This window comes from Balaenoptera borealis (assembly GCF_965194805.1).
Source record: "Balaenoptera borealis genome assembly, chromosome: 10".
In the NCBI taxonomy this organism is placed as follows: Eukaryota; Metazoa; Chordata; class Mammalia; order Artiodactyla; family Balaenopteridae; genus Balaenoptera; species Balaenoptera borealis.
In genome coordinates, this window is record NC_138874.1 from 107866101 (window position 1) to 107892349 (window position 26249).

The following is a 26249-nucleotide window of genomic DNA, read 5'->3' on the forward strand; positions in this document are numbered from 1 at the left end:
TAGACAACCTACGAGGATCATCCAGGTCCCCGGTAATGCTCTACCAGCATTACTGTATCTGTACAGGAGTCAGCCATGCCTTGGAAAGGCACAATTCCTGAGCCCAAGGGGTGCAATTCACTTATTTGATGAACATATAGTGAAGTATCACATACTTACAAACAAGAGCACAAATTCTAAACGTCCATCTCAAATTTTCCCTAAGGGTATTTACCCTTTCTTGAGCACCCCGCTCAAATAAGACAACATTACCATCACTCCAGCGACTCTTCTGGTCTCCTCCAGTCACTATCCCCAGTCAGGAACGCTCCTGACTTTTGACGGTGTAGATTAGAACAGGTTTGCCTATTTTTGTACATGATACAAACACAATCAGGCCCTGTGCCCTCTTGGCTGTCAGGCTTCTCTTGTCAGTGGTGTGCATGTGAGATTCATCCAGGTTCCTGTGGCTGTAGTTTGTTCATTCTCACTGCGGAATAGTCATCCATTGGTGAGTACAGCACAGTTTGTTTATCCATTCTACTATTGATGGAGTAGTCAGTTTCTCTTTTTTATTATTGATGGCTGGGTAGTATCCATTCTACTCTCTGGGTGGTTTCCAGTTTGGGGATAGTATGAAAAGTGCTACTATGTACATTCTTGCACTTGTCTTTGGTGAACATCTGTACACATTTCTGTTGGGTATATACTGGGAGTGAACTTGCTGCCATAGTGTATGACTGTGGTCAACTTTAATAGATGCTCGGGCCTAAAGTTCATGGGGGCATGAATGAGACCCCTCAGCAACACTAAATGTAAAGGGAGTGAAGATGAAAAGCTTGAAGAATGAATTCTTCCCTCCTTTCTTACTGTACACAGGTTTCCATTCCTTCTGCTGACTATTTCTGAGCACTTGCCATGTGCCCAGGACTCCACATGCCATTATCTTGTTCAGTCTTCACAATAACCCTATGACTCAGGCACTCTGTCAAATCTCCACTTTATAGATGAGAAAGCTGAGGCTGCTGCTGGTGGTACCAGATTCAGACTTGGCTGTGAATTCTTATGTATGTGGTACTGCCTCTCATTCCATCTATGCTCCTTAAAAAAATCCATGAGTCTAATTCCTTGAGAGAGTCCAGGGTGTATATACCAGTCAGTCTCCCTCTTTATATTGTCCTCCCAACAGCCCTAAATGTGTCCATGTAAAGATGAAATGGAAGTCAGGGTAAGTTTATTTTAATTTAGTAACTCATTCAGAATATGTCAATTTTAAAAAATAAAGAATTAAAACTATGACGTGGGCCCATGGGACTTATCTTTGCAGCCATCGGTCTGTTTTCCATTTTAGCCAGCATCCAATTTTCTGCACATATGCTCTAGGATGATGGACATTAAATTGTCCTGCCAGTTTTATTACTCAACAGCACATGGGTGAAAGGAAGCCTTCACCTGCCCTCTGCACCTTTCAGCAAATTTGCCTTATGGTATTTTGAGCTGGGAAGTGAAAAGATAATTACCTATCTAATAGAGTTTATAAGAATGAGTGCAAATATTTCAATGGTGCCTGTTTAATAAATAAGCCACTGAGGAGAGTTCAGGAGTTGGGCAAAAGTCACACTTTTCTTGATACAGTTAAAGTGAAATTATGCTTTAGGCTTGTTTATTAAAAGTTTGCAGGATTTAACAGGTTGTAGTATTCTGCAATATCTCATACTGCACAATAGTGTCTAGATGTTACTTGCAAGTGAAACATGTAATTGGTGTTTAAAAAAGGCAGTAGGGCCGCATAGTAGAGGGAGATTAGCTCGGTGCTTTGTGACCACCTAGAGGGGTGGGATAGGGAGGGTGGGAGGGAGGGAGACGCAAGATGGAAGAGATATGGGGACATACGTATATGTTTAACTGATTCACTTAGTAGCAGAAACTAACACACCATTGTAAAACAATTATACTCCAATAAAGATGTTAAAAATTAAAAAAATAAAATAAAATAAACTTTAAAAAATAAATAAATAAAAAAGGCAGTAGGTTCATAGGCAAATCGTAGGATAGAATAGCCTAGTTAAGGATACTAGGAGCCCTGTAAGTGTGGGAAGAGAGACATGGAAGACGGCCAATAAAGGGTGTGCTATTAAGCAGGTTGCTGCCATGAGCATCTGGGGCTTGATTCTGCTGGGCAGTTCTGAGACGGTGTGGAGAACCCCCCACATCATTATCCTCACGGAGCTCTAGAGCCGAGTTATTTACCAACTCCCAGTCACTGGTTGAGAGCTTTGAGGGGGCATCCTCCAGCGCATCTGACCTTCTCTGTGAGGCAGCCGGAGAAAACCCTCAGGAGAGCGCTTCGGGTGCTGGCAGTAGGATGCCATGGGATTGGTGTGTGCAGGAATGGTTGGGGGAGGGGGCAGGGGCAGGATACCCACAGTCCCCCTTGAAAGGCAGACCTGGGCAGATGGACTTGTCTTAGGGCACCACCCAGTAGCCACAGTTGACTGGACCAAGGGTGCACCTGACCCAGGAGGAGGCAGCATTGGTGGTTGAGAAAATGGGATTCTTTGGGAACTTGAACAAGTGACAGAGAGACATGGTCAGGTGGTGGCGGACAGTGGTCTCCCAGGAGAGTGGGAGCTAGACTGGGGGCCAGAGAAAGACTAAAGGCTAGAGGTGGGGGGAACATGGGCAGAGAGTAAGAGCTTTGCTGAGGATGCCAGTGGAGGCGGGAGAGAAGAAGGGAGGGAAGAGCAGGGGAGCTGAGTCCAGGTGACCTTGGGGGAGCCAGCAGCCTTGAATCCCTACTTGGTGGCTTGGGTCCCTGTGTGGCTTGGTTGTCCTTTGTTTCCTGTCCTTAGAAGCTGGTGAGACCCCCTGGTGTCCCCTGTGTGCACGTCTCCTTTACCTCAGATAGCATGAGAGGGCTTTTGCTCTTTGTAACCAGTCAGTGCCTAACTTAGGCCCATGGTGTCCTGGGTCCTGGCACAAGCGGTGGACTAGAGGTGATGTTTGATCCGGCTCTCAGCTCATGGAAGGGCATTTTGCAGACAGAGGGGGAGTGGGGAAGGCGTTCCTGGCAGAGGGACTAACACAACAAAAGGTATGAGACTGTGCCCTGGAGGAATGCAGGGAGACATCTGTTTTGGACATACCTTAGGGTCGTAGAGGGGTGTGGTTTTGGGACGCAGTTGGGAAGAGCCTTGAGGGCCATGTTAGGAGCTTTTACTGTGTTTAGTGGGTAGCAGGGAGATGCTGGAGCTTTTACAGGAGGAGACTACCACAGGGGTTAAGATCAAGGCTCGGGAGTTAAGCAGACTTGAGTTCCACTTTAGGCTTTCCACTAGTTAATAATGTGACCTTGGACACAGTTCTTCATCTCTCAAACCCTCAGTTTCCTCATCTGTAAAACGGGGAACTCTATGCCTACTTCATAGAGTTCTTGTGAAGCTCATATGTGATTACGCATATAAAATACCCAAACCAGTGCCTGACACCCTGTAAGTGTTCCATAAATGTCATAATTAGATATCATTCTCCAAGCTCTGTGTGGGAGAATTACAGTTGAAAGCGTAGATATTTCAGGGGCAGGTAAAGTAAGTAGGATACTCTCATGATTCAGATGAGGGCCTGAACTGTTAGTGTGGATGAGGAGAAGGGAATGGATTTGTTTTAGAATTATTTCTGGTTGAGAGGAACAGAAAAACCAACTCTAACTTATAAAATAACGAGAAGTTATAGATATATTTAAGTGAAGAGTTCAGAGGTGATGCAGTCATCAGGCAAAGCTTGATCAATCAACAGTGTCACCAGGGACCTGGCTCCTTTTTATATTTCTGATCTCTTCCAGTTGGGTGTTCTCCAGACTGCCTGCCAGGGGGCTGCAAGCTGGCCACCAGCAGTAACGAGTGCTCCCTCATCCGTCCAGTGGGAGAGAAAGTGTTCATTTCAGTAGCTCCCATGGAAGACTGAGGATGCTCCTTTCCCAGGAGCCTTTCAGCAAACATTTCTTCACATTTCATTGGCCAGAACTGGGTCTCATGCCCGTCTCCTAAAGACTGCTGTAGCCAGAAAGGGTGAGCCATGCTCACCATTTACACCAGTTGATGCCCACTCCTGGGGCTGATTTGGCCAGATCCACCCAATTCCTTAGCATGAATGGAAAATTCAGGGTCCTGTTAGGAAGGGGGAAGGTGAGGAGTAGAGGGTGGGATCACAACCCCTGCAGGAATCAAGACACATTTCCTCTCGATCGTCAGTGTGGCATGGGCTCAGACTGGGCGGGAGGGAGGTAAGAGAGAGGTAGAAGACGAAACCGAGATTTCAAGCATGGACACCTGGTGGTTGGATATGCTACTGACTGATGGTAGAAAGTGAGGGCAGGTCTGGTGGAGGGCGGGTGGGGAAGAGGCTACTTTAATTCTAAATGTATTAATTTCTGGTCACCCACTGGTCACTCTTATTGGTTGCCAATAATATCAGAGATTACTTTTTAATCAAGAGAATGGACACACTATCCACCCTGACGAAGCACCTCATACCCACTTTGAGGTGGAAGTCATAAATGTGTAAAGAAATGAGGTGTCCATGTGCTTACAGTGTCAAGCTTTTGTGTGCTTGCAGTTTTCAAGCACGTGTCCACTGGCACGTCAGCACAGTGTTCTGGGTTGGGTCTCTCTCAGGGGCTTTCGTTCTTGCTACTGTCAGGATTTTGCACAGATTCTCTGAAAGGTCCAGGCCTTACAGAGATCAGCCGGAACAGAATAGATCCTCTGGGGAGATCTGTCCCCACACTGAGCTGTTCCCTTGATGTAAATGGAGCTTTGGTGTGGGCTTTTGAGAATGGTCTGAGTGCTTAATGTGTTCTCATAAATCATTATCTGGCACCTGAATGGTCTGAGAGACTCTGCTTTCTAAAGATCAGGGAATAATTTGTTTTCAGTGGTTGAAGTCCAAGAACATTAGACTCACATCGTGCGGGGCAAAGAGCCCTGAGCTAGGAATCTAAAGGTATGACTCTAGCCCTGATTTTATCACTGACCAGCCTTACTGGTGTGGGCAAGACCGTCCAGCTCTCTGCACCCCACTTTTCTGTATGCAAAACAACAGCAATGAACTAGATTTTTAGTGTCCTTTCTAGCTTTCAGGTGTGATGATTCTATAATTCTGATGCTTTTCTTAGCCATAGAAACCTCACCCAGGAGAAGCGGAGTGCTGAGTAAATGCAAGGTATGGGCTGTTTGATACACATACCATAGAAAAAGAACAAAAGGATATTATGGAAAGACAGCCTTTATGTTCCTCTGTGAGTTAATGGTGCAGCAAAATTACTGTGTGTGTCTCTATTTAGAAATAAATACATTCACTGGCCAAGGAGCTAATGGATTCGAAACAAATTTATGCACACGAGAAGCATGTTATTTATTCCTGAGGACGTGGAAAGGTGCCCATTACTGAACGTGATGGAGGAATTATTACTAGTATGAAATCCATCAGGAGACCACATTTCGATGCAATGTGCTTACAATCTCGTTAAATTGCTCAGATTTCAAAGATGTTATGGAGAAAACAGTCTCTTGGGATGTTGTTCCCTCCTCCCTGTTTTTTGATTATAATATGGCTCCTGAGTGGGGAAAGTCTCTGATACGGTCATTACAACCTGATTAGGATCTTATGAAGGTGGGCATGAAATAGTTAATGGTAAAAGCATATGTTGCTGCACCCTTGGTCGTGATCAAACAACAATAAAATCATCATAGAGTCCATGAATTGTTTTATTGGGGTTATATATAATTTGGATGTTCACTCTTGCCAAAGACTAAGGATATGGAGCATAGAACTCTTCTCAGACAGAGAAGCCGGTTTCAATGAGAAGCATGCATTTTACAAAGCTCCCATTAACAGATTCCGTAGTCGTAGAGATCCTTCAAATGGGGATGCTAAAGCCAGAGAAAAGTTAGTTCATAATGACTTTGTACTTGAAGTCTAAACTTTGAGCAACTCAGAGATCAGAGATGAAGCATTCCTGACAGCTGTCGTGAAAAGCCCAGCTACAAGGAAGAAACTACCCCTTCCTTCCTTCCTTCCTTCCTTCCTTCCTTCCTTCCTTCCTTCCTTCCTTCCTTCCTCCCTCCCTCCCTCCCTCCCTCCCTCCCTTCCTTCCTCCCTGCCTCCCTCCATCCAAGTTGATGATTCATTTTCAGACATGTTAGGTTTGCGTTTCCTCTGGTACATTCAAAGAGAGATGACAAATAGCTATAAAATAGCTACTACTGCCCTTTGGTGAGGGAGTGTCCAACAGGGCAATGAGGTGCAAGCTTCTTGAGAGTTTACTCCTGGCCAAGCCACATTATCCCCACTTCTTAGAAAAAGGGGCAGAAACTTACAGAGGTTAGATAGCTTGCCCCAGTCACACAACCAGGAAGGTGGCAAACCCAGGTATATTTTTAAGAAGGATTTTTTGACATTTTATTGTAGAAAGTTTCAGACATACACAAAAATAGAAAAATAATGTAATGAACCATAATGTGTAGCATCACCCAGCTTCAGTAATTATCAGGTTATCTTGTTTTATCTATACCTGCCATTAGATTATTTTGGTAGCAAATACCACTTCATATGTAAATATTTCAATGTGTCTTTAAAAGGTAAGGGTTTAAAAAGTAACTCCAATCCATTATCATATCTCACCAAATTAACAGTAATTCCTTATCAGCAAATGTCCAGTGTATGGATTCCTCATTGTCTCATACTTTAAAATTTTGTTAAAATCTGGGTCTAGTAAGGTCTGCATGTCGCAATAAATTGATATGTCTCTTGTCTGTTTTAATGCATGGTTTCTCCTCTCTTTTTCTCTTACACATTGTTGAAGAAACACATGATAATTCCCTTCTCTAGTTCTTGCTTCTTTTTTTCTCCTCACAGGGAACTACTTTCAAGTATTTACTCTCTAGCCTTTAAGATCTTTTAATGATATAGCGACATACACATATAAAGTACATATATTTTATGTGTATTTTTTTTTGCAGAGTTATGCATGGATTGTTTATGTATGCATTGTTGCTCTCTATATGTTGGAGGATAAAGATCCACCTAATTGCTATATGGTAATTCCATGGCATGGATTCCTGTACTACAGTGTATCCCAGTGATGTACATTTAGATTTTATTATTTTTCTCTGACCCTGACTTTGGAGCATAGTTGGAAAGGCAGGCTCAAAATCTTTCTATTCTGTTGTCAAGGACATGATAGAAATAATAACCATTAGTATTTGTAGAGTGCTTTATTCTTTACTAAATATTTTTATCTTCCTTTTTTTTCCCCCCTAGCTTATGTATTTATTTATTTATTTTTATATTTATTTTTGACTGTGTTGGGTCTTTGTTTCTGTGCGAGGGCTTTCTCTAGTTGTGGCAAGCGGGGGCCTCTCACTGTCGCGGCCTCTTTTGTTGCGGAGCACAAGCTCCAGACGCGCAGGCTCAGTAGTTGTGGCTCACGGGCCCAGTTGCTCCGCGGCATGTGGGATCCTCCCAGACCAGGGCTCAAACCCGTGTCCCCTGCATTGGCAGGCAGACTCTCAACCACTGAGCCACCAGGGAAGCCCCTCATCTTCCTTTTCTGATAGAACTTTGTGACTCAGGGGTTAAAATATTTCTCTTACTCATTGGAAAGGTTTGGTATAGGAATGAAAATTCTATTTTAGATTTATTATTACTCCAGTCTATTTTAAAGCATTTATCTACCCAACCTGCAGTGGTATCAATAGTTCATTTGTGGGACCCTCCTTTGAGAAGGAGGAGGGCAGTGGATCAGGTAGTGAGAAGTACAAGCCAGCAACAAGGGAGCAGAGCCAAAAAGGCTGGTCATGTTTGGCAAGAGCCAAGGAAGGAGATCGTTTATTCTTGGGGAACATAAAGACACGTGAGGTCTAATCAGTTCAGGAGCCAAAGCTGGTGAAACTGAGGCTGACTCTGCCTTTCTTATACTTCTACTGTAGGGCTGCACTCCACCTCCATCCCCACAAACAGGGCCTCAGGTGCTGTTACCATGATCCAGCTTGCTCCGCCTGATGGTACCTGCTACATGCAAGGAGGAGCAAGAGTTAGTCTAAAGTAGTGACAATCCTGAATGGTATCATATTAATATAATGATGTATTAGATTGAACCATATGAGATTGTCAGCATGTCTGCTTTTGACCTACAAAAATACCAAGTTTGTTATACACACACACACACACACACACACACACACACACACACACACACACACACACACACACACACACACACACACACTGGAATGTTACTCAGCCTTAAAAAGGAAGGAGATGCTGACACATACTACAACGTGGCTGAACCTTGAAGACATACTGCTGAGTGCAATAAGCCACTCACAAAAAGACAAATACTCTTTGATTCCACTTATATGAGATTCTTAGAGTAGTCAAAATCATAGAGACAGAAGGTAGAAAGGTAGTTACCATGGGAGAGGGGAATGGGGAGTTACTGTTTAACGGGTACAGAATCTTAGTTTTGCAAGATGAAAAGAGTTATGGAGATGGATAGTGGTGATGGTTGCACGACATTTTAAATGTATTTAATACCAGTGAACTATATGCTTAAATCGTTAAGATGGTAAATTTTGTTATGTGTGTTTTACAATAAAAATTGGAAAATGTGCCAGATTTCATATTTAGTATATTTCTAAGTACAAGGAATTACTCAAACCATAGGCATTTTTCCTAGGTATAAATAGACCAGCTATTTTACCTAATAAATAGACTGAATTTAATGAATGGAAAAGACTGAGTTGCCACATTTATTCTCTGGAGTTAAGTAATAATTTTGAACTCCTAGAGATGCATACAAATAATTGGTACTTGAGTACTTTATTCTTTCAGTAACTGTAACCTCTCTAAAGGATAACCAGCTTAATTGTCATCTGTAAAATATGAATGATAACACCTATCTTGTAATATAAGAATATATGCTCAGAGTTTGACAACAGTAATATCATTAATATATCAGTAATGGAAAAATAGTTTAAATCTGAATTGCTCATTAAAGAGTCTCTGACAGAGGAAATTATTAAATTAAACTCTCTGGGAAGATGATGGTAATAGCATTTAAAAAACCTTTTCAATAGACAAAATTCTTGAAAGCTGAAGGAAGTATGCTAAGTGTATTATTCATAGACTTTTCTAGAGATATGATTAAAAATGTTTCAGGTGACATTAATGTTAAGGACTAAAATTGCACAAGAGGTAAGAGGTCAAAATGAAACATATTTGTGTTTCAGAACACATTTTTGTCTTAATGAAGTCTCACAGGTAAAATGAGAAAAACTACCAGCCTATTGTGCCTTTTTTTTTTTTTTCTTTCAGGCTCTGAGTTTCTGAGCTGTTTTTCTCCTCCTATAGACCCACCCAGGCTCTGTCTTATATATATGGAATAGAATCATTTTCCTGCCCCTTTCAAATTATTGTCTCTTTCCCTTTCAAATTATTGTCTACACTACAGTCAGAATGACTTTAAATAATTCAGTTCTGATCACATTACTCCCTCATAATGTGGTTCATCAATACCCACACAATACACCCTAAAGCCTTTATATGTGAATTGGGACCTTTTATCTTCTTGCAGTAGAGAGAGTGGTGAAAGAGCCTGGTCCGCAGAGCCAGACTGCCTGTGTTACACCTGTGAAGAGCTTAGGATGGGGCCTGGCATGAGGGAAGGATGCGGTATGATTTAGCTGTCATGATGATCTGGCTCTGGTCTTTTTCCAGTCTCATTTCCATCCTTGACCCCTCCACATAATCCGTCATCATCTTTATACCCCCTAGGCACTAAGCATTTATTATTTCACTTAATCCTCATGACAACCCATGGGGCTAGATTTTAAAAATTTAACTTATTTTTACAGTGAGCCCTTGGGGTTCATACTACATTGGAACCAGTTGGGATGGTTTTAAAAATACTGATGCCTGGACCGGACCCCACAGCTAGAGATTCCAATATAATCGGTTTGGAGTGGGACCCAAGCATTGGTTTTTATTTTTTAAGCTTCTGGGTTGAAGCTAATGTGCAGGTAGAGGTGCAGACTACTGAGTTTGGTGATTTGCCCAAACTTCTCATAGATCATAAACCAGTGGTGTTACTAGGATGGACCCAGAGCCTGCATTCCTCTCCCTCCTGGGCTGCTAACTGTTCTGCCCTTGTACAACCTGTTTCAGGCACTGTTCCTTCCACTCCATGGAAATCCCATTCCCTCACTTCTTCGCCTGATGAACTATTTTCCTCTTTCAAATCCCAGCTCATGAGTTACCACCTTCCCAGGTTCCAATAGTCATCCCTGGTTTGGGGCTGCCACTGTCCGCTCTTGGGCACACATCACGTTGGACTGTAATTTTTTTGCTAGTCTGGCCCTCCCCCCCCAGACTGTGAACTCTTTGCAGGCAGACCTGTCTCATGTTTTCGGGGCCCAGCACATTGACTGGCATAGAGGAGATGTCAGGAAACGTTTAGTGAGTGAATGGATGGATGAATGACTGAATGGGTGGTTTTAAGTCAGGCTCTTCCCATAGAGGAATTGGATACCTGTTCAGAGTCCCTAACTTTATCCTCTAGGTGATTAATTTTTTTCCCTCCTTTTCTTTGTAAGTAACTGGCCCAGTTCTCTTTTTTTCTCTCTATGGAACTTTTGGGAAGAGGAATACTAAAGGCCTGCTTTGGATAACATCAGATGTATTCTCTCCACCTGAGTATTATGTAGGTCACATCCTTAAATGTGCTTTTAGGAAATAAGTCTGAGTCTTCACTTTTTCATTTGGGTCTGAGGGAGGAGGAATAGAAATGAAGTTTCTCGCCATGTCATTCAAGAAAAACTCTGCCCATCTTCCTTTCCTGAGAATTCTAGGGTCTCAGAGAGGACAATTGAACCTGTAAAGAAAAGCAGCAGTTGGGGAGGAAGGGCTGGGTTTTTACCCTTGAGAACTGAAGACTGTGTTGGGGCTTTGGTGTGTACTCCCTGGAGTTCTTACTCTCCAGACCTCTGCTAAGCAGTGCCCTGTGGGTCTTCCAACTCTGCGAGAGTTGCTGACTTAAGGGCCTTTTGATCAAGGGGGACCTTGCAAAGTTAAGGTACAGACTCTCCTTAATCCAGTTAAAATACTCCATACATCTGAAATCAGATTTCCCCAAATCAATGGAATAGTTTTATTTTAATTGCAAGATTTATTGTTGTTATTTTTTCAAGGAAGAGTTGAAACGGAGACATGCAATAGTGATGATTGTTTATTGGATCTCTGGAAGAAAAATTACATTGTGTTCAAGTTTTCATCAAGAAAAGTTGATTCTTTTTTTTTTTTCGTGTGTATGAAACCATTCGGGATTACAGTTTTGACATGGTAAAGAATATTTTCTTACTGTGTTAAATATTCACTTTACAAAATTACCATAAACTATGAATAAACATTAATGGGATATTAGAATGGTTATTCTCTCAAATCCTCAGGGTGTGCTTGTGGAAAGCTGATTATTCTAACCATCTTAATAAGTTTTAATTCTTCTAATAAAACAAGGTTGTTGAGAAACAGTGGCTTGAGAGAAGGTTTAAGTAAATGAATTTGTTTTCTGTGAAGGTTTTAAAGGATAATTTTGTGGGGTTCAAATTTTGAAAGCCTATTATAGCTCTCCAGTGCCACTATGGATTTCTTTTTCTGCATTAAGACACTTTGGGTGATTTCGTAAAGCACATTGAACAGGTTTGTAACTCGGACATACAGCTTATACTGATGTGTCTCTACAGGTGAAATTAAATACCTCTACTAGGTGTAGAAGAGGCCAAATTTTGTGTGCCTGGCCATCCCCATACTTTTCATGGACCCATTTCTAGCTATGAGATGTAGGCCTGGGTGGACACATTTGGTCTGAAAGGTTCTCCATGACCTATTTTGTATTGATTTTTCTTTTATCTCTTTTACGGGAGTTGACAATTATTCCTAGGTGGGTAGCAGTAACTCCCAGACAGATACCTCTTGAGTTCCAGTGAGTTAGTGTTTTACCACTAAATGACTGGGGCCAATTTTATTTCAGCTTTACAGCTAAAGCAGAGTGATTACTTGATTCACCTGAAAGACATAAGAAAAAGCTACTTAGGGAAGAACAAGTTTGGCAAATGTTATTTTCCACATGCCATAAATAGTGATCCAAAAAGTATATCTTAACCCAGAACACTGCTTCCCCCTCCTGTCCAGTGACTAATGTTCTTGACGGGAAAGAGAATTTCAGAATGGGTCTCTTGGATTTCTGTCATTCATAAATTGTTGTAGTTCTTTTGGTAACCTTCTCACACCAGGCTTCTATATCTTTTTTTTTTTTTTTTTTAAAGGCCAAACACCTAGTCTAGGCCCCTTTTGCACATTAATTACTTTTAAGATGATAGTTGCAGTAGCATCTAGAATTGACTTCTAGAATTTTCTAATCTTTAATCAGTAGGGTAGTAATAATGTTTAGTGATACTTTTTATAATAGAAAGTTTGGCTTCTGACTGTAAACTTACTGAGAGCAGCGATAGTGCCTTCTTTATCTTTGATTTCTCCATACTTAACAGTTTCTGGAATCCTTTAGGCATGTCACAGGTGTTTGTTGAATACAGCAAATCTTACTGCATAGCTGATGTTGTAGGGAAAAAAATTATCTATTTTTAAAAGAGAAAAGTAGAAGTGGAATAGAAATGTTGTGTGTACGGGGATTTTCTTTCGTCTGCAGCATGGTAGAATCTGTGCTAGAAAATGATGTGAGGCACGTTATATGAGGTTGCTTGCCCCTTCTTTCAACTGTTCTTTCAAAGGCACATCCCTTAAATTCTTTGGTAAAGAAGAGAATTGTAACAGAAAATTAGTCAGAGGTTGACCTCTTCATCCCCACACTGGGTTCCTGTGGAATGCAAGCATATGACTAATTGTCACTGGTTCAGATTCAGCGTGTTTCAAATCATGTTCCCTAAACAGAAGGAGCTCAAGAATGTAGCAGGTGCCGCAGGGGTGTGTGTGTTCCTGTTTGAGGTTCTCACCTGTGTAACTGGGGGATTGTGGGAACTGCAGGGAGGAGGAAAAGGGAGGGTGGTTTCTGCCTTTCAGTGGCAAATTTTTGGATCTCTGCTTTTTAGAACAGGCAGAATTCCTTAACAAGGACTATCTTAGCTGTTTTATTTAACTGTGGGACTTTGCACTAGTTATCTAACCTGGCTGGATTAAAATTTCTTTCTCAATTTCTATGACAGACATCAATTTATATGGCTACATCAGATGTGGTCAGAACGAATCCCTTTTTATTCAGTGTTTTAAAAATAATGACTTTATTGTTTTGTAAAAATTACACGAACTCATTAAACTAAAAAGTCAGACAATGCAGAAAAATACAAAGATGAAAACTATCAAATCATTAAAAAAATCTCACTCCTTAGAGATAACCAACTTTCATTAATATTTGACAGACATCATAGGTACAAACAAATGGACAAAAATAATTTGGGAAAAACGGGGTTATGGTATATTTTGTTTTTATTTAAACAGCTATTAAATTTCAGTTTGCTTAAATTTAACTGAAAAAAGTGAAATAAAATGAAAGGGAATTGTTGGGTTTCAGAAAAATGTCTCTCACAGATTAGAAAACAAACATATAGACACCAAGGGGGGAAAGCGGTGGTGGGGGGAGGGGGGATGAATTGGGAGATTGACATCTATACACTAATATGTATAAAATAGATAACTAATAAGAACCTGCTTTATTAAAAAATAAAACAAAATAAAATTCAGAAAAAAAGAGAAAAATGTCTCTGTGCCACCGTTGATGGGATTCTGATAGCTGTGTCCCACCTTGCAATACCTTGTCCAAAGTGATGGCCCTACAAATATTTGTTAAATGAGTATGTGAATAGGTTTCTGTATTATTTGTTTTTGAGAATTGATTTTTCTCAAACAGGTTATAATTCAGCCTTGCGTGGCTTTGAACTCAAGGTCGATTTTTGTGTGTGTTCATGGATTATTAATTCTTTTGCAAACATTTATTGAGACATTATTTCTCAGGCACTATACTAAGGACTGGAATTCAAGTCAGCAGATCACCCCTGCCCCCTGTGACCTGCTGCAGGGCTAAAACCTCTTGCTAGACCTGCCTTTGCCCCTTTGCAGCTTCATCTGTGGTTGCCCAGACCCTTGCTCTGGGACCCCGGCCATGCTTGCCTTCTGTTCTTCCCCTTAAATACCCCTTCTTGCCTTGAGGCCTTCAAGTGCTTTTGTTTATAGGATTTTCAGTGTATAATTACACATTTATATTTGTGGTTACTCTGTTATCTTTCTCCTCCACTAGATTCCAAGTGCCATGTGGTCAGGATGCCTGGGTTCTCACATCATATCCCCATTGCCTAGCAAGTCTTGGCCATGTAGTAGCTACATAGTAAACATTTCATTTTTCGAATAACTCATGGAAGTTAAATAAGACATGGTCCCTATCCTCAAGGAGATTATACTGTACTGAGAGTAACTGAATTAATTATTGTAGCAGAGTGTGAAAAGTGCTATAAGAGATGTATATTTGTAGATATATGTAGGTTGTTTTGAAGGATGGGTAAGGAGGTGCTGGATAATGAAGTGTTTGTGTATATGTAGAGGTGGTCGTGGTGGGAGAAATGGGATGGGATAGTGTAGGACCAAAGCACTCTGGCCAGAGCCACTGAGGGTAAAGGCTCAAAAGCATTAAAGAGTGACATATTCAGGGATCTGCAGGTCATTCAATGTGGTGGAAGCCAGAGTCAGGTAGTGGAAAGGGATGAAGTTGAAGAGGATCATGGGAAGAATATGATAGACTTTAAATTCTCCTGAAAACTTATGCTGCATAATATAATGAAAATGTTTTCAAAATTTAGGGAAAAAGTATGCGTAGCATGAGAAAATTTATTTACAAGTTACAAAAGGTCACTTGGTTTGTCTCACTAAATGTGAAATCTAATTTCTTATAATCTCAGATTTTATTCGGATATTTATATGAAGCAATGGTAGTAAAGTTTGTTGCAGAAGGTCAGACTATAATTAAACCTGTGAGTAAGTCATTTAAAAATTAAAGTTAGGTAACTAGCCATAGAGATAATGTGGATACCCAGGTAAAAGGCAAAAGTAGAGGCTGAAGATATTTAATTTTTTCATGTAGGAATTTTAAGAAAAAAATTTCCTTTTTGTGTCAAATGGATTCTTGCTGGTGATAATTTAGAGGATTCTAGCATTATTCTGTGAAAAAACCGGCAAAATGGAGCAGACTGCTAAGTGGAAAACCTTTGTATGAAGGAACATCACCCAGGAAAGTGATGGCCTGTAGTGCATGCTTACTGTTCATTACTTGTAACTGGGGGACTGTTAAACCATACTTTACTCTTCTTCTTTTGACTGAGAGAGTAAGTTTCATGAAGGTATGAAATTGCTCCCCAGTATTTTCTGCCACTAACATTCTCTTAGGAAATAAAGCTTTTCATCCTGGCTCTGCAAATAACTAGGGTAGCTAGACCCAGGGAACATGATAAATAGACTTTTGGGTCCCACATTCAGAGTTTTGGTTCAGAAGGCCTAGAATGGAGCTTGAGAATCAAAATTTTTAAAACTCCTGACTGGATCTTGAGGTTTTAACACAAACTAGAGGATAAGAGACAAAGTCTCAGGCCCATGAAAGATAAAGCAGTCTGTAAAATGCTGGGAGCCATGAAATGGGGTATGAGAAATTCCATTCACCTTTATGGGGAAGCAGCAAGAAAAGTGGGCCTCTGTTTGGAGTGGTAGAAGGGAAAAGAAGTATCTGTGAGAAAATGGACACTGCCCAGAGCATTAGGACACTCATGGAAAATGATGTCACTAAAGGTAAGCTCCCCACTTAAAGCATAAGCATCTCACACAAGAAAACACCATGAAGGAGACTTACCACACTGGAGAATTCACACCATAAGAACTAGAGATAATAGCACAATCAGATATCTAAAAAGATAAAAGAAGAGCTAGAAACCATAAGGCAAAAGTAGGACAGTATGATAAATAAATAGAATTGAAAAGGAACCAACTAGAGATGATAGAAAATAACATAAAGCCATGGCAGGGGGAAAAAGTCTCTCAAATGATGAGTCTAAATGTAGGTTAGACACAGCTGAAAAGAGACTTACTTACTTGGAGAAGGAGCTGAGGAAATTATCCAGGATGTAGCAGAGAGCGATAAAGAGAAGGGAAACATGAAAGAGAAATTATAAGACATGAAGCAGAGATGGTGGGTGTATAATGAGTCTCCAGCAGGAAAAATAAAAAGTATGTACACACAGACATCAACATAGTGAAATGACAGAACATGAATGTCAAAGCAGAAATCATAAAAGCTGCTAGAGATAAAATACAGATTATCTACAAGGAATGGCAATAAACTAATAGTAAGGTTCTTGTCAGAAATAAAATGCCAGAAGACAGTAGAATGACAGCCATCTATCATTCCTAATGCTGAAAACAGAACCTGACCTAGAATTTTATATTCAAATTACTATTCAGGAAATGACGAAACAAAGACACCTATAGGCATACAAAGACCGAGAGAGTTTGCTCCTCATAAACCCTGCTGAAAGGAATGTATGACAGATATTTCCCGCTTGCTGCAGCACAGTACAGACGGATAGAGAAGGATGCAAGGAGCACTTGATGGGGAAATTGATAAGAATGTTGGCAAATCTAAATATGAGTTGGATTAGAAAAGACTGATTTGTGGGGATTTTAAAATAAGTGTAATCTAAACACTGATATTGGCAACAAATCTATCATAGAAGAAGGGGTTTGGGAGTTTGCAATTAAAATGCTCTAACTTTGTATTAATTGTGAACAGGATTGTTACTTATTAACTTTAGATCTATTTAATTAAATGTTTACTAAAAATTTAAGAGTAACTATTGAAAGAATAAAAATAGAAAGCATGACTTCTAAACCAGTATATGGGAAGAAGAATAAATAAAACTCAAAACTGTATAAGACAAAGTAGCAAAAAAAAAAAAAAAGAAAAAACAAACCGTGGTAAATAAAAAACACAAAATAAGATTGTAGGTATAAGTTAATTATGTTAGTATTCATGACAAATGTAAGTAGATTAAAATTTTTCATTCAAAGACTCAAAAAGACATAAAGTAAAGAAATAAGATGTGGCTTAAAAGAGATATATCAAAAATATGACCACGGCAATGAAAATGAAATGCATCTTCATGTATCAATGTGGACAAATCTAAAATGTTGAGTGAAAAATCCCAGTTACAGAATGGGTACAGTTCTATATTATGTATATTTTAAAACGTATAACGATATAGTATGTTGTTTATAGACACACATATATACTAAAACTATAAAAATACATATAGGAAGGGAACATATTATCTTCAAGATAATAGTTGTTTTTGGAGAGAAACAGAGGGAATGAGACTGAGGAGGGGTACAAAGGATAGTTGAAATGTATCTTTAGTGACTTTGTATGTAAAAAATCCAGATGAAACCTGGAAAAATGACGAAAATGCATAAATGATCTGTGCTTGGCTATTTAAATATATTGCATTTCTCTATGTTTGAAATTTATAGGGATACTTCCAAGCTCTAGAGTGATTCTTCGTGCTACCAAGTTCGGGAATGAGTAGAGCAGATGACCCTGTGTCCTCTTCTAGTTCAAATCTTGTTCAAGTCCATAAGTTATTTGAAAAGTGCCTTGTTGGTGCTTATGTAGACCCAAGTCTCTTTGTTTCTGGAGAAGTTAATAAGGATTGAGCCACAAAACTGCCGAAGACTTAAAGGGAGCAGTTTAATCTTGGGCTGTCACGTTGAATTGGTGGCTTCTGTTAGAGCCATCTGTTCCAGTTATAGCTCACCGCATCCCATCCTGTGTGCTTGGCAGGGTCTCATTCCCATCATTATCCTTCAAAGAGCTCTAGATTAGAATTTTTAAAATTTCAAATCAGATGTGAGGGAGAAATTGTCAGGGGGCGGTGCGGTGAAAGGCTTTAGATGACATGTTTTCACCCCTGGCATTTTTCATGGGGAAAGAAGGGGTGTGTAAAAGTATAATTAGATGATACTTCGAAGTTTTGCCCAATAGAACTCTGTGGGCAACTTTTTCCCCCAAGCTGAATTATCTGCATTTCTTGCCAATGTGTTCTTTTCAGTCACTCTTAATATCCCATCCAGAATTAGAGATGGAGGAAATAATTGGGTCAGCTCATCTTTGCTTTGCCAATGCAGGTGTTTTCCAACAACATGTTTTCCATGGTGGTGCCCAGTTCTTAATAACAAGGCTGTGCACTGTGCAATTATTTTGATAGTAGAGAGAAGATGATAAACAGTGCCTGTTTCATGCTATGAGGGCCCTTTCATCACAGCTCTTATACACAGCATCTTTGGGGAGACTGATGGATTTCCACATCTGCATTGGAGACTCTTGACAAACTCCCCTGCACATCAGGAGTGAGAAGGATCTGGATGTTTTGGGGGATAGGCAAAGCTTCAGGTTGCCTTGTTTGTGAAGGGTTGGATCTAGCCAGATGTGGTGTTAGTCACAGGAAGCAGTATAACCGTAGTCTCAGAGATTTAAGGCCAGCCTTGATTAGATAGGGTTTATCTTGTAGTTCTCATAGTATTCAGCTGATGATGGTCATTGTAAGTATATTTCCTTCTGAAACAGAACTAGCCCTCTTCAGTTATAGGTTATGTGCCTCTTAGTGCTTATTCTTATTGTGGCATATATCATTTTGTATTATAATGACCTATTTGCCTCTCCGACTATATTGAGCCCCTTGAGAAGAGAGATTGTGTCTTGTTTGCTCTTATTTCCCCAGGACACCAGCATGGTACTTGGTACATAATTGGTGTTAGACGGATATTTTTGAATGGATGAGTTAAGCCTTGATCTTTGGTCCTCGTGAAAGGGAGATGGTTATGATGCCCCAATCTGTGAGGAGTGTCTTGGCTAGGTGGCATGATTAGTGCTGGCAGATAACTTCAGAAAATGTACAAATTTTACTAAACATCTGTTCCTCCAGTAAGAATTCAAGCATTTTTGAGCTAGTAAGGTATGGTTTTAAGGGTCGTGGAGGGTACAAAAGAGAAGATGTGTTCCTGCCCCACAGAGGAGATAGGACAGAAATCAAATAATAAGGGATGAGAAATGCTGCTAATTGAGAATGTTGACCAGAACATTTAAACAGGCTGGAAGTTGACAGTAGATTTTGGCTAGTTCAGTATAAATTGATGTTATGTTTTGTTTTGTTTTGTTTTGTTTTTTGAAAGAATGAAGCATTTATCTTTTTTAAAAAAATTTATTTATTTAGGTTTTTTTTTTTATTTTTGGCTGTTTTTGGGTCTTCGTTTCTGTGCGAGGGCTTTCTCTAGTTGCGGCAAGTGGGGGCCACTCTTCATCGCGGTGCGCGGGCCTCTCACTATCGCGGCCTCTCTTGTTGCGGAGCACAGGCTCCAGACGCGCGGGCTCAGTAGTTGTGGCGCACGGGCCCAGTTGCTCCATGGCATGTGGGATCTTCCCAGACCAGGGCTCGAACCCGTGTCCCCTGCATTGGCAGGCAGATTCTCAACCACTGCACCACCAGGGAAGCCCGCGTTTTCTAATTCTATCCTTTTACATTTATTAGCTGACACTTTTCTATAAAGAAGAGCTCCCTTGCTTATTTTTTAGTGCATTGTGGATTAATGGGTTTATTTTTAAATCAACATGTCATTATTCTTTTTGATGCTCAGTTTATTTCAGATTTGGCCAATGGAGCCCTTTCAAGCTGACTGCAGTGTTCCTTTGATATATCCCATCATTCTTTGAGCAGTATTCATTCTTCTTTGTTTTTTTGCCCAACAAGATGGTCCAGGCTGATCTTATACTTTCCCTGCCCCAGATCTGGAATCCGTCATTTCTACAAGGAGCCCCAGTTCCTGTTATTGGAAAATGATAATTAGAACAAGAACTAGGTATGCTTATTTCTACAAGGGTGTCTTTGGTTCTAGGCTGTTTCAGTGGACAGACCAGAGAAAACTGTATACTTTAACTCCTGAGTTTATCTTGATACCTCTAATTCAAATAGATCACCGTAGGGTTCTTCCTCACTCTCTCTCATTTGATATTTGTTATCTCCCTCCTCCTTTTTGACAACTGGTTTCCCCCAAATCAATATATTTATGAATTTGCTCAGGCTTTAAATATACAGAAAGTAGTTTCAGGATTACCACACTAATATCACTACCAATAGCAAACTTACCAAGTGAAATTCAAGACTTTTTGGGCGGTTTCTGTCTGTTCTTAAAATGTATCCTGCAGAGTGTATGCAGTCAGAGGACAGTGCTAAAAAATTACTTGACTTAATTCCTTATTTTTTCTGTGTGGCTTTATTATCAATTTGATATACAGTTATGTTAATTTATTTGTTTGTATTTAACTTCAGAATTTATTTTTCATCCTGTTGGTTTAATATTAATTTTGAAAAAGAAAAACAACTACAAAAGGTGTAGTTAGAGAGTCTTTCTACCTGTGTTCCTCCTCTCCCCATAGGTTACTTTTTATTAGATTCTGGGCAATCTTATGTTTGCTTATAAGAAGTGAAGTAAGTACATACATGTATGTGTGTATTCTTCCTCTTTACTCTTATGCAGAAATAATCATACTAAATAATTCTTTTGAACCTTGCTCTTTTCATTTAATAATAAGTCCTAGAAATTATTCCATATTACTTTATAGAGCTCTTTCTCATTCTTATTTTAAATGGTTAATATTAACCCTGTTACGTGGATGTACCATAATTTTATGCAACCAGTCTTCTGTGTATAGAATTTGGGCTGTTTTCAGTAGTTCTCTATTTCAAACAACAGCAATGAGTAATTTGTGCATTCACTGTTTCTTACTTATAGAAGAGGCTTCTCAGGGTAAATTCTATTAGAAGTGAGATGTCTGGGTAAAAAGTTACCCACTTGAATTGAGTCCATTTAAAATAGAGAAATCAGGCAGATGGAGAGGAGAATATCAGTTTTATTACTCTTAGAGCAGTTGGAAAATGTGGCTTAGGTGCTTCCTAATGTGAACCCCAAATTGGGCGGGCTTAACCACCTAGTTTGGAACATACTGGAAAACTGCGGGTCCTTCCTGTATGGGCGGAACCTCTATTCTAAGCTTACAGCTTTGTGCAGGGCAGATGAAAGCACTTACACTCTGCAGGAGGGGAAAGCAAAGGGCAGAGCCACAAGGCCCATGTCTTTATCTCAACCCCACCAGTCAGGGAAATGTCTCCTCCTCCCACACGGAGGAAAAAGTGAGGGGCAGAGAGAGGCTGAGGGTGTTACTCTAACTGATGTCCCTCCACGTGCAAACATGAAGATGGAGGAAAAGTTCCCCTTTTTCCCCAATACTCTGTAGCCACTAGTATCTGACTCCGTTAGTGGACTCTAATAGAGTGGGTGAAAGCTAGGAACATCTGAATGATGGATAAACATGAAAGAGCAAAAAACCAAACAAGTAAAACCCAGAAAGCTCGGAGACTGCTATACACATACTCAATTGAATGGCCTGAAGAAACTATGTACCATTTCCCTTTGCTTGGGTTATGTGGTGTAATTTAAAATTTTAAATTCTGGCTCATCTTTGCCATGTTGGGGCCTGTAAGTCGAGGATGGAACGGCCCTGTGGGCACCGCTGTGCTGGAGGTTGTGTTCTCTGCTCACATGCTGTGTGTCTAGCATGATCTCAGGAAGGACTCGTCGTGTTACACATGGGTTCTATTGGAAATGTCCTGCTCTGTGGATGAATAGTTGGAGAGGGAGGGCATATATTCCTTCTTGTCTATAAAGTGTTGCTGAAGCATTCAGAACTTGCAGGGTGTGGACTGTTTTTGGTTTAAATTTTCCAGAGGCAGTTTGGCAAATAGCTATGCTTTTAAATATTTTGAATAAAGGAGGACAATGCTTTGAGTTGTCAAGCTAGTACATTTAAGAATTCCAGACTCCAGAAGGGTTTAAAGAAAATATTTCCATGTTTTCCTTTAGATTGGAATATTAAAAATTAAACATTTTCAATAATGTTTTATTGCAAATGTGAAAAATTCATACCCAGAACCTGATGAGGAGATTTTGGATTTCTGTGAAGTTTTATCTTGAAATATATGATTTTTTTCTACTTACGTGATGAAAGTTGAAACCCTAGAGAAATGTGTAAAGGAGAAAGTGGGAGTTCTCCACAGTCCCAAACCTCAGAGGTAATCTTTTATATAGTTTGGTATAGAGCCCTCCAACTTTTCTTTCTATTTTCTTTCTGGTTATTCTTTCATTACAATTGAGTTGTTCCGTCACATTCCTTTTCCTTGCGTTGTAAGAGCCAATAACTTTTTCTTTTTTCCCTCAATCCTAGTTTGAATTGTGTTTCTTGCCATTTATACTCAAAAGTGTCTTTACTAATACATACTTTATGCTAATAAATATTGTTCATTTGTTTTATTGGATAGATTTCATTGACCTATAAACTCATATATATCTTTTAAATCTCCTGTTTATAGTCATTTGTATTTTGAAATTTTGAGTTTAGATAATGCTGCAGTGAGCATTCTTGTATACTTGCACAGCAGTTTAACATATCTCTATAGAGAAAAAAATCCTAGTAGAAAAACTGAAAAGGTTCAGACATTTTGATTTTAGTAGATTATATAGAATTATCATGCAAAAAACTGTACCGGTTTATACTCCCACCAATAGTGGCAGATAGTGCATATGTACATGTACTCACAACTTTAAGTTATCAATACTTTAAAACTTTGTAAATATAATAGAAAAATAATATTTTATGGTTTTAACTTGTATTTTAAAGTTATTCCTGTGAAAGAGCACCTTTAAGTATGCTTATTACATACAGAGAGACAAAGATGAGGATGATAGCAGATTTCTTGTTGGAAATGATACAAACCAGAAGACAGTAAAACAGTATCTTAAAAGTACTGAGAGAAAACCCATCAACCTAGAGTTCTACACCCAGTGAAACCATTCTTCAGAAATGGAAGCGAAGTAAAGACTTTTTGAGATAGCTGAAAGAATTAATCAGCAGTAGACCTGCACTACAAGAAATGTTGCAGGAAGTCCAATGGGCAGAAGGCAACTGATACCAGAGGAAAATCTGGATCTACACAAAGTAATGACAAGCATGAAAAATAGTAACTACATGGGTAAGTATAAGACATTTAAAAAATAATTATTAAAATCTCTTTAGAAGATAGTTGACTGTTTAAAGCAAAAAACCCAGCTATATATTGTTGTGTTTATAATGTGTAGAATTAAACTATATGACAACAATAGTACAAATGCCATAATGGAAATATACAGATATAAGATCCTTATACTATATGGAAAGTGGTATAATATTACTTGAATGTAGAATGTAGACTGTGATAAGTTAAAGATGCATACGATAAACACTAATGTATCCCCTGAAATAATGCTCAAAGAGTTACAGCGAAAAATCCAGCAAAGGAGATAAAATTGAGCCATAAAAATACTCCATTAGTCCCAAAGAAGGCAGAAAAAAAAAATGGAACAAAGAACAATAATACAGAAGACTAATTGCAAGATAATAGATTTAAACCAGACCATATCAGTAATCACATTAAGTGTTATTGGTCTGAGCACACTAATTGAAAGACAGAGATTGTCAAATTGGATAAAAAAGGAAGCTCAAACTACATAAGAAACTCACTTTAAATATAAAGATATAAAAAAATAAATATAAAGATATGACTGTGTTAAAAGTAAAAGGATGGAAAGATATACAGTGTTAAAGTTAATTAAAAGAAAGTTGCAGTGGTACTATTGATATCACACAAAGTAGATTTTATTTTATTTTATTTATTTATTTAATAAATTTATTTATTTTTGTTTGCATTGGGTCTTCGTTGCTGCATGTGGGCTTTCTGTAGTTGTGGCGAGCAGGGGTACTCTTTGTTGCGGTGCGCGGGCTTCTCATTGCGGTGGCTTCTTGTTGTGGAGCACAGGCTCTAGGTGCACAGGCTTCAGTAGTTGTGGCACATGGGCTCCGTAGTTGTGGCTCACGGGCTCTAGAGCACAGGCTCAGTAGTTGTGGCTCATGGGCTTAGTTGCTCCACGGCATGTGGGATCTTCCCGGACCGGGGCTCGAACCCATGTCCCCTGCATTGGCAGGCGGATTCTTAACCACTGCGCCACCAGGGAAGCCCAAAGTAGATTTTATAGCAAAGGATATTACCTGGGATAAAGAGGATCATTTCATAATGATAAGAGGGTCAATTCATTAAGAGAACATATGGATTCTAAATGATTGTGTAATTATTAACAGAGTTTCAAAATATATAAAGGAAAAACTGAAATTATAACAAGTAGGCATATCCACAATTATAATCAGAGATTTCAAAATTCGTCTCTCAATAACTGGAAGAAAAGTAGAAAATCAACTGGAATATGGATGACATGAACAACACTATCAACCAACTAGACTTAATTGATATTTATAGAATATAGGTATCCCCTGCTTTTTGAAAGTTGACTTTACTCTGCTTTATAAAGACCTACGTTAGTACCTTTCTGATAACTAAAAGGAATCCGAAGAGGACTTTTGCTTTTATGAAAAGTGGAAATAGTGTTCAGCACTTGTTTTGTATTGAGCTGGTATAAAGGCAGTGCGTACCCTGGGCATGAGAGTGGCACCTGCCAAGCTCCTTCCCTGGGAACTACACTCAGCATCTCAGCATCAAGCTGCAATAGCTTTGAACTGTGTCTGTGAGCATCTGTGCTTATCTTGACTTATTTTATGCATCCATTAGCAAGACGTGTCCTAAGGCAATTGCTTCTCCACTTTATGTCACTTGGGCTTAGGAAAAGTTTCATAGGAAAGCTCTACTCTTGGATAGCAGGGGAAACCTGTACTCCATCTCACAAAAGCAGAATACACATTCTTTTCAATTGTATACAGAATCTTCATTAAAATAGACCATATTGTGGGGTGTAAAACAAGTCTGAATAAATTTTAAAGAATTCATAAAAAGTATGTTTTCTGATTGCAATGGAATTGCATCAGAAATCAATAATATCTAGAAACTAAATAAAACTCACCTAAATAACCTATGGATCAAGAGAATAAATCAAAAGAAAAATTAGAAAGTACTCTGAATTGAATAAAAATGCAAACACAGTATATCAGTATCAGTTGGGATGCAGCTAAAGTAGTGTTTGGAGGAAAATCTAAGTGTCTATACACTAAATGTCTACAGAAAAATAGAAGAAGAAAGAAACAAAGAAGATTTTAAATCAGTGATATAAATGTCCAACTTAAGAAACTAGAGAAAGAACAGCAAAGTAAGCGCAGAATAAGCAGAAGAAATGAAATAAGAGTGATTAGAACAGAAATAAACCAAATAGAAAAAAATTAGGAAAAACAGTGCAGCAAAAAGTTGAATCTTCAATAAGATAAATAAAGTTGATAAATTTCTAGCCAGATTGATCAGGGGGAAAAAAAAGGAAGGCAAAATGATCAGTATTCAGAATCAGAGAGATGACATGACTCCTGAGTCTACAGATACTAAAAGGACAACATGGGAATATTTTGAACAACTTTATGCTAGTAAATTGGACAATTTAAATGAAATGGGAAAGCTCATTGAATGACAAAAACTCTCAAAATACACTCAAGAAGAAAATTCAAATAGCTCTGTATCTTTTAAATAATTTTAATTTGTAGTTATATGCCTTCCTATAAAGAAAACCCAGGTCTAGATAGCTTCACTGGTAAATTCTCCCAAATATTTAAGGAATAAATAATATCACTTCTACACAGATACTTCCAGGAAACTAAAGAAAACAGAAGATTTCTCTACTCAGCTTATGAGGTCAGCATTTTTTCTGATTCCAAATCTTGACAGGCATTACAAGAAAGAAAACTACAGACCAATAACTGTCATGAAAATAGATGCAAAATTTCTCAACAAAATGTTAGCAATTTGACTCTAACAATATATGATGAGGGCAAATACATCCTTACCAAGTGAAATTTGCTCTGGGAATCCAAGGTTGACTTAACATTTGCAAAGTAATCAATGCAATTTACCATATTAACTGGCTAAAAATACAGAAAAAGCATTTGAAAAAAATCTAACATCCGTTCCTGATAAAAACTCTCAGCAACTTAGAAATAAAAGACACCTTCCTCCTTTTTGTACAAGTTAGCTGCA

At 39.1% G+C, this 26249-nt stretch overlaps 1 protein-coding gene and 1 long non-coding RNA gene across 6 annotated transcripts in view; one reads left to right on the forward strand and one right to left on the reverse strand.

Moving 5' to 3' along the window:
• PLPP4 (phospholipid phosphatase 4) overlaps window positions 1–26249 on the forward strand; it is a 567241-nt gene that overhangs the window by 158542 nt on the left and 382450 nt on the right. The window lies entirely within an intron of this gene.
• Window positions 1–26249, reverse strand: part of LOC309635585 — a 712727-nt gene that overhangs the window by 124747 nt on the left and 561731 nt on the right. The window lies entirely within an intron of this gene.